Raw genomic sequence first — 15,014 nt, 5'->3', positions numbered from 1 at the left:
AAGCACCAGTTTACTTGTTAATCGCCTTAATTAATTAACTGGCATTGTCCTGGATTTCCTGAAGCTGGGTTTACTGTGGGAATCAATTTTAAAGAGCTTCCAGAAAGAAAATTTAAATTTCTGCCTAAAGATTTTAAAGCTTAGTAAACAAGAGCCTGCTTCCAAACCATTTGGACAAAACCACAGCCATGATTTATGGAGACAAAGTCCTTTTTCCCATAGAGTCTGTTGTGATCAGCTATATTGACCTGCTGCACAGCACAAACTTTCCTGAATTAATTCCTCTTTGAACTACAGCAGCTCTTTTGGAAAAACACCCCATCCTGATTACAAAACTGGCAGAGAATCAGAAGCCAGCGTCATCAGGGTATGCTGCACCAGGGACTCCCACTGAGAGCCCTGCTCTTTTCCACCACTGATTTGTTCAGTTCCATGCTCCAGCCACTGCTGGCCTTCCCTTCTGCTGGATCAAGGGCAATTTGGCAAGCCCTTGCTCCCTGTACAAGAACTTACAGATGGTGAGTGAGTTTTCATTACTAGGGCTGTGATCTTCCAGACTTTCTCAATTAAATGGGAATGAAAACAGGCCATGAGCTCCCTCATGGTCCTCTGAGGCTATTCCATCTCATCATGCTTTTCAAGCTCAGGACGTAGTTGCACCCAGTGACCAATATTAGGGCAGCACCAATTAACTGAGAGTCCTGTTAACATACACAATTATCTGCTCTGTAACTTCTGACCACAACATTGCATTAGACTTTCTCCCATCCCACAGCTTATCTAACTTGTGCTCTAAATTTTGTTTTAATCACTGTTTCCAGGGTTAGCAATTCTCACTCTATAAACTTGACTACTGGTCCCTCTTGGGCTGTGGTAAAACAGATCCTAAAGCTATCTGTTATATGAAACAGCAACTAAGAAAGCACACACACACACAAGAGTTTACACATGTTAGACTCAAGTTTTCTCTTCCTGACTTCACCAGGGCCCTTTCTTTCCTGGAGTTCTGCAGAAGAGTCTGGTGTGGGGTAGTATTCACCTTACTGCAGATTTGACCCATCGAGGCCCAGAACCCAAAATGTCCTTTGTGATCAACAGAGTGGAAAAGGTGCTTTTAGGATTCATCTCTCTGCTCTTCCACATCTATTTTTGGGTGATAAATGACATCTCTAAAGTACCAGCTTCCTCTCACTGACTGTAGTAGAAACTACACGTCCAAACTAAGATAAACACAACTACATCAGGTTAGGTGACTCTCAGCCTTTGAGTCTAAATAAAACAGTGCAGATAAGAAAAGCAAAATATGTGTGCCCTTATTAGTGTTCCAGCAGTAAAACACCCATTACCTAAATATGGAACTGCATAATTCTTTAAATTATGTATTTTAAGTGCTAATCTTGTTGTCAGATTCTGCTCTTATACGCCTCTAACTAGACAAGAGTAAGTAAGGAGTTCTCCCAGCTCAGACCTTATAAAGAATAGCTGGGTAGAATCTGCCCCTCCCAAGAAGAGGCACACAGAAACGGTTGTTTGGTTCTCCAACAAGGTCAGCAGCTCCAAGTGGGGTGGAGAATGTATCCCTCTCACCTGTGTAAGAACATCACAGTCATTTCCTGCCTAGAGGTGCAGGAGAAGATCAGTCTAGCAACATTTCTCTTCTCTATTTTGTGGAATGGCTCATTTAGCAATGACAAAATTTTCCTTGAGAAAACTATAGTCTGTGAAGGAAAGGCTCAACAGAGAAAGCTGAATGGAAGGCACACACAGCCATTTTTCAGCTGTTTTTCCTAATATGCAAATAAAACAGTTCCCCACTCCTCCTGGCAGGAGCAGAGGAGCAACTAATGGAGCAATGCTGATCTCCTAAAGACAGAGAACATCTCAGAAAAATGACATGGAAGAGGTGTGCCTGCCATGCTGATGGATTACACCAGGCTTTTGGGTGTTTATCCTGCCAGACAGCTACACGAGCTGCAAAGAAAGTGGTGAGATCTGCTGCGAGGAAGATGCAGAATTTGCATAAATCTGTGTATGTCTCAGCCCCTGAACATGCACTTCTATGAAGGACTGAGAGTAAGAGAGTCAGCCATGTGCTAGTGTCAGCTTTGGGGTGAAATGTATCCTCTGGCACTGAATGGGGGCATTTACATAAGGAAGAAAAGTGTTGGATTTTCTGTTGTGTTGTTCATCAGCTGCAGAGAAATTTGGTGAGACCTGAGAAGGGGCAACAGACACATTGGGAAACAGAGGGAGAGAAGGGAAGAGGGACATGGCCGGTAGAGGGTTGGCCAACATTTTAAATCCGTTTGTCATCCAACAGCTTCCCTCGCCTTAGAAAGAGCTCCTTTCTCAGCACAGCTCTTTTGCACCTGTCTGACTGTGAATTCCTCTCGAGGAACCTAAGCTGGAGCCAGTCTCATGGCAGTGGGGAAGATCTGGATCACGGCATTATGGATGCAGGGCAGGGAGCTGTGTGCTGCCAGGGGCTGCCCAGGCACTGGGCAAGGCTGTGGAACTCTGCAGTTTGGTGGTTTTGGCCCACCTAGAGCTGCAGCAGCCCTGGCCCAGCTGGACAGGCTTCAATTTGCACACACCCAACCTCACAGCAGATAAACTGGAGCTTATCTGCCATGGCCACTTCTCTGAATATCCAGCACTGGTCATTTCTAGGAGAAGACCTTCCCATTAACTTTGTGAAAGATTTGACTGAAGCTGTTCAGTGAACCCTGTATTATGGAGAATATTTTTGATAATCCCTAGCACTAGAAATTCAGTCCTTGTCACTCAACCAGGTGACCAATGGGGGGCCAGGAAAGGACCCTAAGAGGCAGGAGGGAAAGTAGAACAAGGGGGACTGACAAATGTCAGGTAAATACTGGGGTCCCAGGCAGAAACACTAAAGCAACCCACACCAAGAGTGCACTTGGGAAGGGTAAATCTGCAAAGATTGAAGCAGGAAAGTTCATTTTTTGCATAGGAAATCAACTTGCAGTGATGGGTGCTGGGTAACTTGCTCCCAGTCAGGGTATAAAACCACACCATGAGCAGTTCCCACCCTCTCTCCCCTCTGTGGCTGTTCCACCTTTGCTGGGGACAGGAAAGGCACACAGTGTCTTTCTTCACCACTGAAATTTCTTCCACTCTTCACTGAGCTTTTGGGCTGGATGACATACCAATAACCCTGCACAGCAGGGGAAACTTCTGCTGGACAATTAGCAGAGCACCCCAGCATTATGGGGCTTTGCTTGACTTCATCTCCAGCAATAGCAAAATTCACCTTACAGTTTGGTCTTTCCTCTGCAAAAATCCTCCAGTACCAGCACAGAGGCAGAGATAAGTCATGTGCTGGCCCATTGCCCAGCTTAGTGCTTGGCTTGGCTTCAGCAGTTCAGCTGACATGCATATCTTTCTTTCATTTCCTTTCCCAAGTCCCTTCTCCTCCTGACCCACCACCTTCATGCACACACTCCATTCACAGGCAGGGCTGCTTGTGATGCCCTACTCTGCTCACACAGGTGCCTGTTCAGCCTGCGCTCTGCCTTATTCTGCAAATTATCACACAAAAAAATAAAATTAAAATCTATAGAACTACTGAGTAGGATACACCAGACCTGTCTGAAAAAGAGCAAAAGAGCCTAGAGAAAAAAGTGGGAAATGATCTTGTCATGACACATCCAGATTTTCCACAGAGCCATGTGCTGCCTCCTGCAGCACCAGCCCAGCCCATTAGATACACTCAGCCCTTCTCTCACCTCTTTAGACACCAGTCATTGATAATCTGTGCAATTAGTGTAAGGCTTACGGTTGGACTCAATGATCTTAAAGGTCTTTTCCAGCCTAAATGATTCCATGATTAATCTTGCCTGTCAGTAAAGCTACAGCAGCTCTGCACACAGCAATACCCTACAACAGCTGAGTATATTGCATAAGAGCAGGAATCTTCTAAATGGATTTCTGCGGCAAGAGTGGAAAATGGGGGTGTTCCCAGCTACATATATCCTCGTGAGAGGTAATGAACGGCACACCCATAGCATTTTGCTAATAACCTCAAATAGAGTGAAGAGTTCAGCTGGGAGGGGAGAATTTTTTTTTTTCTGGTAAAAGTTTGATGAGCTTTCAGAATCAAATATTTCAGGGCTTGCTCATTGCTAATTAAGGGTTAGTATACTAAATTAGCAGTAAATTAACATTCATTTCTCTGCTAGTACACTAGAGCTGCAGGAAATTACCCAAATTATTCAGGTAGTGACATTCATCACTGGGTGGAATTACTGTAGCTTAAACAAAATTTAGTGCTACTCTGTAGCTAATATTCACAGCTGCAGGAAAAGAGAGGCAAGCTGCCTCATTCACAGCAATTTTGACAGCAGAGGTGCCAAGATCATGGAAAATGTTCATCTGAGCTGTTGATTATTGAGACAAGAGAACAGGACAGGCCAGGCTTTGCTGAGATCACTGCATGCTTGGGGTGTAAATGGTGAGGTGGCACCTGGCTGGTGGCTGCAAGTGACCGACTGCTGCTTTAAAATGAAAATATCACCCTAAAAATATCTTTGTGCAGTTGCCGGGGATAATTGATGCTGGTGCAGCATTACTTCAAACCACTCATAAAGCTCCATCTGTAGCTGCAGCTCTATAGACATTTCATAATTATGTTTAATATTGCAATCCCCTATTTCTAGGGAGGATTTGAGGATCTCTGCACATTTGTCTAAGTGATGAGTGTTTTATCTAGGGCTTAGGAGCTTTCCTTCCTCCCTGGGGAATAGTTGGCTCAGGAAGCTGCTGACTGGCTTCAGAGCCCTCCCTAACCCCTTTCTAGGTCAAACAACTCAACCATAGCAGGCTGAAGAAACCAGACAAGTTTTGATGGTCTAGGAAAGAGGTAGTGAGCATCTCACTGGAACCACGTGCCCATACCCAAGCAGACCTTTCCTGATACATTCATCTCCAAAGCAAAGAGTACACCTGATATGCTGAAGCTTGGAGCTTGCTGCATTCCCAGGCCAGCTGGCTCCCAACCACTTTTGCACCATGAAGAATGTGAAACATGCACACCAGGGCTTTTCTGGGCTGGAAAAAACTCCAGGGGCTCCAAAACTCTGAGGTTTTGGGCAGGCAGCAGAAAAGGTGTGCAGGCAGGGATAGTCCCCATGGGAAGGACAAGGATGGCTTATGCCCTAGTGCAAGGCAGCCAGAGAGAGGGAAGCAGAGTCCCTGTGAGAGAAGAAAGGTGGCAAAGGGGAAGATGGAGCCTGAGAACAAAGCACTGCTGCTTTCTCATTCACTAAAACTGTGTGTTCAAGAACCAAACACCTATAATACTTGAGAAGAAACTCCTCAGGATACCATTTTACCCTTGACTATTAAGAACAGAGCCACTCTGTAGAATGCATATGCCTGAACAGACACAGTAACATAGACAACAGCACATATCCCTTTTGGCCACAAAGAACTCCATGTGCTGTCTGAAGCCTTGTGCAGAATGGCAGCAGGGGTCTTCACACTCTATTTTTAAATTTTCCAGCACTCATACTAGGGGAATGAGCTGTTGCCCCTGCAAATAAAGGCCCAATCTAAAGCAGGAGTGCTTTTAAGCTCATGGATGGAGATTTCAGATGCCACCACTATTAATTTTCACTCTTCTGGCTCTGTTCCTTGTCTGCTGCTGGCAATCACAGTGGGATCTAGAATGAGTCTCAAAACAGGAGGAAAAGACAGTTGTCTAGTTGTGCTTTTTACATTCTCTCACAAGCAGCCCAAAGCAGAGATGATAATGCATATCTTAATTAACTAAGGCCCTCCACAAACTGCCTGGGGCAGGTTTTTATAGATACTGGCTTCTGGCTGGACAATTGGCAAGTAGACTTTTACTGCCTGGAAACAAAGGCATTGCAAAAAGCCAGTAAGTTAAATCAATGTTCTATTAATTCATTTTTAAAGTCTCACAGGAACATTGTACTTTTTGTCCAAAAATGTTCCAGAGCTTTAACAGCTGCACTGCTAGCATGGGAAGCAGAAAACCAGGATTTTTAGATGTCCATGTGAGCAGGGACACAGCTCTCTTCTGTTTAAAATCCACCAGGTTTCATACAAATCTGATATTGGCCCACTTTTGTCATCCAGCTTGCCCTTAAGATGAAGAATCACTGTATTGCTGTGCTAGGAAGAAGCAAATCTCTCATCTGTGGGGCAGGGGGAGCCCCCCGAGAGTTTGTCTCCCCCTTCCTTATCCTTTATGGCACAGGATTCCCACATATGTGCCCTAATGCTAAGCAGTGGCAGGAGGAAGAAATCCACTGTCACCATTTTTCAGCCACTCCTGGGGGAGAATAATAGAGGAATCTATTTACTGGCTCCTTTGTGACCTGCAGTGGAGAATGAATTTTGCTCAGTGCTCTCAGGAGGAGCAGTTGCTGCCTCCTCTCCCAAAGGGATGAAGTTTGCTCTCCAAGCAATGTGGAGAGGATAGCAAGGGAACTGAAGTCCCCTAGATCTTTTTTAGGGACAGGACTGTTTCTCTCATTAGCCATGGCCTCCTCTGAGCCCCTCAGTATCAGCTGTCTCACAAAGCCCTTCCTGCAGGACCTCGTTACAGAGAGCCTTGGCAGAAAACAGCACTTCCAAATGTGACTGTTGAGGGTTACATGGGATAAAATCTGAGACAGGAAGAAGAGATGAACAGAGAAGCCCAGATGTGTTATTTGCTACTGAAGCTGCACTGTGATGCTGTGAGGGGCAGGAAAGCTGGCAGCTCACAGCACTGGGGGCTGCTGGGGGTGACTGCACCCCGACATGGCCCCATGCACAGCCCCATCCTCAGAAGGAGCAGGCACCAGCTCACCCCAAATTTAGTCTGACTGTTCCCCAGCAACTCACAGAGCCCTTTTGTGGGACTGGAGGTTCCCAATCCCCATTCTGGAGAGAACTGAGGTTTCTGCAGTGACTTCCCTAAGCTCACCCAGGGGGCCTGAGCAGAGCCAAGAACAGACTGCAGGACTCCTGCGTGCCAAGTTACCAGCTCTACATTAGGCTAAATTGTCCTACAAGCACAGAGTGCCTCAGAGCACAATTTTTGGGCACAGAGTTGGAACGGTACAGAGCAGAGCATCTGTGCCGGCGCTGCACCCCAGGCTCAGCCTGCTCTTTGTCAATCCATCTGTACCCTCCCCTTTTCCCAAAGGGCTCTCCCCAACCAAACACCAATTCACATTTGAAGGATTTCCATCCCATGGATATTTCATACGTTTTAAATGTCTACATTTTCAAAAGAAAACAAAAAAAGCAATTAATGTCTTGCAATGGCAAAGAACGTATGCTGTGACATTGGAAAGCATGCAGCATGTGATCAACAAAAGCTGTAGAACTGGTCTGTTACAGGGAGGAAGTCACAGTGCCAATTTTCTAATGCTGTTTACCAAATCAAACAGGCATTGTGCAGCCCACCTGTTCCTACTGCCTCTGACTTCACGGCAGCCATTTTCTGAAGCCAGAGAAATAATTACTGGACCAGTTTATTGATAGCAGCTGGTTTGGAGTGAAAAAGTCCAAAATGTGCAATAATTAAAGACTGTAAGGGATGCAAGCTATTAAGAGGACAAAGAAAGCAAAATAAATCGATCCAGAATGGGCAAATGGATACCTTCCATGGGAAGCCAAAATCTCTCCTCAAAGCTGATGTACTCAGTCAACTCACAGGGAAGTCCAAAAGGTGGGATGAGGGGAAACCACAACAATCCTAATTTCTGCAGTTGTTTTTTTTTATCCAGGAATTATTACCCACTCCTTGTCACTAACACAGAATTCATAGTCCTGGAGTCAAGCAATGGCCTAGAGACCAACATGTGCCAGCTGCTTCAAAAGGCCCTGTAAAATCCCATAAAGGAGAATCGTAGACCAGCATGCCTGGGGGATAAGCTGTGTGCAGCATACAGCCCAAAGTGCATGGGATGGAGCTGCATGCCACCCCACTGGAGGTGATACTGCTAATCACACAAACAATGCCAATCTGTCAGTCTCAATATCCTACCTTGTGGCAATGAGCCCCACAGGCTAATTAAAACTTAGGTTAAGAGTGCTTCCTATCTAAGCTGTTCCATGCATTGACTTCAAATTTAATTTTATGTCTCTCTTTCTTATCCAAGAGAGGAAAAAGCCATGGTATTGGTGTTTTATTTATATCCATCACAGCCTGTCTCTCAGTGGCACTTCCTATGTATTGTTCTGCCTAAAATAAACAGACTTAACCTTTGCAGTCTCTGCTGCATGCAAATCTTCCCTCTAAAGTATTTTTTATGCTTCTGATTAGGTTTGCTGCCCTTCACTGAACCTCTTCTATTTCCTGCTCTATCATTTTTTAATTAGGGTAACCAAACCAAGCATGCTTCCCAAGGTGAGGCCACATCACCATCTCTAGAACAACACTGTCATATTTTCAGTGCTGTCCTCTATTCAACAAATTAATGTCATGCCATTTTATATTTATGCTTTCCTGATCACTGCTCAGACCTCAGCAGATGTTTTCCATTGAGCTCTTTGAGATTTTTTTTTTTTGTTTTGAAGCTCACCCCATTAGACATTCAACTGTTCCATACAATTAAGAGTAACTTCCTTTTACTCACATTGCATTTTGTTATCAGTATTTTGATTAATACAGCTTTGGTAAATTCAAAGGAAATTCTTAGTCACACTTAGATTTGATTAAATTTTGGAGCATCAAATTTCAGCAATTTGCTACTTACTTTTTCAGATGATCATAAAATACTGAGTACAGGCTCAAGGGGTGCCTGCCATACAAATGTCTGTATATGTAATTACTGAAGCTCTCCACAGAGACATGATTTTCAAAGAATGCATGTATCGTACCATAAATACAAAACTAATTTATTTTTAAAGCATTTTCAAATCTCAAACCTCAACTTTCTGTACCTGCACCACAAGTCTACAAAGAGGGAAGTAGTAAAGCCTCTGTCACTTCCCAGGGTGCATTCATATGCACATCACCAAGCCAAACAAACCCTCCTCCTCTGGCTGCTGTAACACAATTTTCAAGAAAAGTGAACATGACAGTCTTCAAAGGGATTTAAACAAAACAATGTCAGGAAAGGTTTCACCACCCCATGTACCACACACTTCTATAGTCTGTGAAAAGAAATACCCCTCAGTGAAATTCAGACTACATAAGGTTTTTGAATTCAGAATGTCTTTTTATAATGATATATTCATGCTTGCTGCCATCCATCACAAACTTCCTATAGAGTGAATGCTTTTCTGAAAAAAAAAAAAAAAAGAAGCTGAATTACTTTAGAGGGAATCAAGTTTTTGAACATCTACAGGGGGAAGAAGAGAAGTGAAGGGAATCTTCAGCAGTTTCTCATCTAGATGGATGTCCCTGTCCAAGGATTTCATCATAGAATGGTTTGGGTTGGAAGGTAGCCTAAAGATCACCTACTTCCAGACCCCCTGCCATGTGCAGGGACACCTTTCACCTATCCAGTCTGGTCTTGAACACTTCCAGGGATGGAGCATCCAGAGTTTCTCTGAGCAACTCATGCAATGCCTCAGCACCCTCACGGTAAGAACTTCTTCCTCATGTCTAATATAAACCTACTCTCAGTTTAAATGCATTTCCTCTTGTCCCATCACTACACATCCTTGTAACAAGCCCCCCTCCACCCCCTCATAGACCCTTTGTGTACCCAAAGCCTTTTCTCCTCCAGGCTGAACAACTCCAGCTCTCTCAGACTGCCTTTGTAGGAGAGGTACAGCCAACAGGAATATTGCACAGAAGAGCTCTCAACACCAACCTACGAGGAATTCCACCCCTCACTGGTCTCCACTTGGGTATCAAGTCAGTGACCAAAGGCATGGAAGCAGACATACGGTTCTCTTCTTACCACAGAATAGCCCCACGTTCTTGGCAGCAGCCTCCTGCAGGAAGGCATCTTGCTGTTCAGACACCTGGAGAGCTCACCACAAATCACCAGTTAGTGCTGTGGCTGTTGGCAGTGGCTTCTGGGATATTATTAATTACAGGAATTTATTTTTAAAAATATTTTCCCTAGCATATGACATACTAAGTTGTCACAAGTAACTTTCTTCTAATGAGAATTTCTGCATATTAGATAAGAGTCCACAAGCATAGCTGGGTGTTATTTAAAGAAGCTGTGTTTCTGATGGGAAGGAAAAATCACATTTTCCAGAGATCAGTTTTCTAGAAAGGAAAAATAGCAACTTTCTTTTTAGGACAAAAGCAATTGTTTCTACCTCAGCTAAAGAATCCCATCTGCTGCAGGCTCTGAGTCATTGGCTTATTAGCAAAAGTGTCTGAAAGAAGCATAAATCTGCTTGATCTGCTAAATCTGTCTGAAAGAACCAAATCTGCACATAGACAAAAATTACAGTCTGCCACTTCCCTGTAAATTAGGCTCCTTCCCTGTCCTCAGTTCATTTCCATGGACAATGGGTACACCTGCTGCCGGTCAGATTCCTGCAGCACTTTCCCTTTCTCCAGGAGCCTTTTGGCCAATGCCAGCCCCCAAAGGCTGGTGCTTCCATCCCAACAGGCAGCCCATCCACACACTGGAATTTCTGGCTTATGCTAAAATTCCTTTTTGGCCATATGCACACACACCCCTTTTTCCTCTCTTTGCCTCTCTATCTTCTGAACACAACACACTGCCAGAACCCCATGCTGGTTTGTGTCTTTCCACGGCTGTCACCACTCAGCAGCTCAGTCCCTGCTTCCTTTTTAATGGCACTTCCTGCTCAGTCCCTTCCTCAGTCCCTGCTTCCTTCTCTTCTGCTTTACACTGAGCCATCTATTACCACTTGGATGATCAGCACTGCACATTTCTGGGGTCAGGTGTGCCACTGTAAGTTTGCTGGGGTTAATTTCAGAGTTGTTTTTTTGCTGGTACTTAAACACGCATTCTCAGTAAATCATCAGAGCTAATGGGGAAGGGAGTCTGAGGAGGACGATGGAGGCACAATTTACAGGCAATATTTACAGCTCTTTTTTCTTTCCTCCATCCCAAGCCTGTCATCTGGGGAGGCAGCACATCCTGATCTCTACCAAAACAAGATCAAAGCTTTCCAGGTCTGTCAGAACTCTAAGCCTGTCGCTATCCCTGTTTACACTTGTTTATTTCTATTATTGTTACCATTAATAGTAATTCATCTTGACAGCTCCTGAGCAGCCACATGGGTAAGGACCTTATCCCACTAAATGCTGTAAAAATGCAAACCGAAATGACAAGAGCTTACAGCTCTTAGGACAAGCTTGCAACAGAGAAGCTGTTTAAACGCTGGCCTTCATTCAGGTTGAGCTGGTGCAGGCAGAGCCACGCTGCACAGGCCAGCTCATCCCTGGAGCTTAGGGCCCCACTTCTGTTACACTGAGACAGAATTAGGCACCCAGATGTCTTTGAAGTTCAGCCCCTGTGCACCTCATTTCCACCAGCAGTCAAATTATTGGACTGTTGTGTCCCTCACGACAACCTGCTCCAGGAACTGAATTGCTCAGTTCATCAGTCACCCCACTCCCTCACAAGCAGCAAAGTGCTCAAGTACCTGAGGAGTCTGAGAGCTTGCTTCATTTTGGCAGAGTAATTCCCAAGGTGTGAGATGCCAGGAGCACAAAATCATCGTGTTCAAAGGCGTAGAGTTTCGCTTCCAACCACTTCTGTGATAAACAGCACCAAAGGAGATGTGTGCCAAATGCAGTTGGAGTTTTATGGTTGTTCCTTTAGCACCTCTTCGGATTTTGTTTAGTTCACTTCTGCAACAACAGCTGGGAGTAGTATTTCCTTCAAATTACAGAAAGATTTAGTGTTACTTTAATGTGATGCAAGTGTAGCCTGAATTATATTTAGGAGGAAGTACAATATGTGCTAATGAATAATAATGACTGTCTACAAGGGTATTAGCCTGTCTCTGGCTGCTGTCTCAGCCAGTTCTCACCGTCTTGATGGTGCTAGCAATCACAATGGCTCTGCCACTCAACAGCTCTCTCTCACGGGACATACTGGAAACATTCTCCATTTGCTAAGGTTTCAGCTGGAAAGTTGTCCCTATTTCCAAACATAAGAATTGAGCTGGAAAACACACTTTCTTTTCTGCTAAACACACCCTGCAGGACTGCAAAGCCAACACCTGTAAACCAGGGCTGTCCAAATCCACCACTTGAAAACTGACAGGCACAGAAAGAGTTTGGGAAGAGACTCAACCCCAGTTTCACTCCAAAAACTGGCAGCAAGTCCCAGATGCAGTCCTTATTTTGCCCTTCTCAGTTTGTCCATGCACAATGCAAGCGGGCATTTGGCAGGGCATTAATGTCTGAATCACTGCTACGGACGTGTGGCTGGTGGGAAACAGAAGTTCAGCCTAGTCAACAGTGAACTGACAGCTGCAACTAAGAATAGCGTCAATATGGTTCACTGATTATCTGAATTACTTCAGGGTACCTTAGAAAATCCCTGCAATGTATCACAGCCACCAAAGGAATACATTATTTTATGCAAAGAACATTTTTGAAAGATGCAACAAAAAATCCACTGATAAAAATAGCTGAGAAAATGCAGTGCTAATGCATATTCCTTTCCTTCTGTATTATTTATCTTTCATAAAATACTACATAAACACACTTGCTCCTACAGAGAGTCAAAAATAACATATTTGACTTATCTGTTTAAGAAATAGTGACATGTGTCAACCAAAACGTTCCAACACAGGATTTTTCAGTTTCAACGACTGTCAGAGGGCTCCTCTATTGAAAATAATCAATGCCTTTGACAGATAAAGGGAGGTAATATTATGACTTATTTTGATACAACTTGACAGCTTTTTTTTTGGACAGTATTTTTAACTGTCAGTCTATTGGGTTTGAATTTTAGTTAGGGCCCATGAGAAATATGCTTTTGGTCTTTAGCACTGAATCTCTGCAAATCAAAAGGGCAGTGGGAGTGCAGTAGTTACCTGCTTTTTATTTGCCATTATCTATCAGTCTCCAGTTTTAATTACTCATTTTTAATACCCTTCCCAATTTTTATACTCATGAGATGTCATAATAAGGCACATTTAAACTATACTTTGCTGCTCCCTTGGCAAGAAAGGACATTTCACACAGCTCGACTTGGAAATGGAGCGATTTCCTAATGTCACAGTGTTCGGACTGACAGTTCACTTCCATCAAGAGCTCATCTGTTCTGCTCTTATGAGACTGCAGCAACTTAAAAGAAGTTATTAATATTGATTATGAAATATTCAAACACTTGCCCATGCAGGAGATTGTGGGGGTAAGGATGTCTTCATTAAAATTCAACAATGGATCCAGATCTGAATTCTTGTAAAACAAAATCAAGGCATTTAAAAGAATCACTTAAATCACAAGCCAGTCCTTCACTGCTGCAAAGCCCCCCCAAGAAGGTGAGAAGTTCTAGACTTGCTGCTGGCAGACTGGGACAAAAAGAAGGCACATGCAGGGTGAAGAGGATAAAGGGAAATTCCTCATTATACTGTATTTTGACAATAGCCTGTTGATAACCACCATTTTGAACAACTTCTCCCACTGAGCAGTCAGGCAGAGTCCATTATTCTGACCCAAATTGTTTGTTCCTGGCTGCAATTTTCATGAACATTGTCACAATATAATTTATTTTGTCTTTGATATAAATATGTGACCTTGTAGGGTTTAGTATCTAAATATTTATTTGTTTCCAAGCCTAAAATCACAGTGTGGTGTGTGAAAATTCCCTTTGGTATAACAATGCTCAAAGAGACAAGGCTGTGAGATGACTGAAGGTACAAAAGTGCAGGAAATAAAAGGACTTGTATTCCCAACTCATCATTCCATATACTGCTCAAGACAAGAATTGCATCCTGGCTTTTGATGTATTGTTGTTGTATATGTTGAGAGCTCAGTTATGTTTAAATGTAGTACTTCAGCTCCTTTGCTTAACAACACCTGCTAACTTGCTTGACATCTCAAAGAGTTTCTTAAAATATTCTTAAACCTTTGGCATCCCTTCCTGCCCTGGGCTCCATGAATAAAACATTTATCCAGTCAGCAGCTTTAGCAAAGAGGAACAGCCAAGTTCCATCCATCAACGTCAGCAGCTGAATTACTGAGTGATTTCAGATCCTCTAATAACTCTGTTTCTTTATGACTGTGTTGGTAAACAATCAAACAGTGCTGGCACCTGGCTTTCAGTGAACATTAACTTTTTTTGCATTATCAAATACTACTAATAGAGCTCGTTGCTGTTATTGCTATTTCAATTTAAAAAATGCCTGCAATGCTGTCTACCTTTGTGAGAATGCACTGAGGTTTACTCTTGATTTGTTACAAAGGTCATCAAAAGCTACTCACATTAAACCTGCTGGGACTTTGGAAAAAAAACCACAAGGATAAATAGAGCCTTTACTTCACATATAATGTGCTTCATTTATCATTGGGATCACCACGTAGTAATACACTGCCCTTTTGTAAGGCTGTTAATAGAAACTAAGCATTTTGGGGTGAAAAACCAATGATATAAAGCTTCTGTTGTTGTAGAAGTCCAAGGAAGCTTGGAGGTCCAAGTACTACAAGGAAATTGCCTACAGATATTCAAAAAGAAGATCCTGGTATGAGCCTCTGTGTAAAGGAGGGGGAATGGGGAGAAGAAAAATCAGCCTTCTGAATTGAAAACCCAGCTAGAATGTATATGAGCGCATTTAGTTTGAATTAAATGGATATTCAAGATAAAAATCTTTTCCTAGGACTTTATATTGGCAGAACAGGAGGGAGATTTTCCACACACTTGGATGCAAGCAAAGGTTTAGACTCTAACCAGGATATGCAAATGGTAAGCCCTGGTATTCAATCCTCTAACCTCTCACAAAGTAAAACTATTCTTAGGCATGCAGAAGTAACGCACTGAAGTCAAAAGGGTCATCCAAACAAGGATGAGTGGCCAGGGTAGAGCCCCTGGACTGCCTCTATTCACCAGGGAGCTGTGCCTGGAATATAAACA

General features: G+C 43.4%; 1 long non-coding RNA gene across 4 annotated transcripts in view; it reads right to left on the bottom strand.

Annotated features, from left to right (window-relative positions):
* The window catches only part of LOC137480797 (uncharacterized), a 149,149-nt gene that overhangs the window by 35,356 nt on the left and 98,779 nt on the right, over nucleotides 1-15,014 (bottom strand). The window contains exon 3 of one of the 4 annotated variants that reach the window (XR_011003084.1): nucleotides 514-701. The exons of the other annotated variants lie outside the window; for them this stretch is intronic. This is a non-coding gene — a long non-coding RNA (uncharacterized lncRNA). The remainder of the gene's footprint in view (nucleotides 1-513; nucleotides 702-15,014) is intronic. 4 annotated transcript variants of the gene reach the window in all.

Source organism: Anomalospiza imberbis, chromosome 11 (assembly GCF_031753505.1).
Source record: "Anomalospiza imberbis isolate Cuckoo-Finch-1a 21T00152 chromosome 11, ASM3175350v1, whole genome shotgun sequence".
NCBI classification, from domain to species: Eukaryota; Metazoa; Chordata; class Aves; order Passeriformes; family Viduidae; genus Anomalospiza; species Anomalospiza imberbis.
Note: the sequence above shows the minus strand (reverse complement) of the source record. Positions and strands in the feature narration are given on the sequence as shown.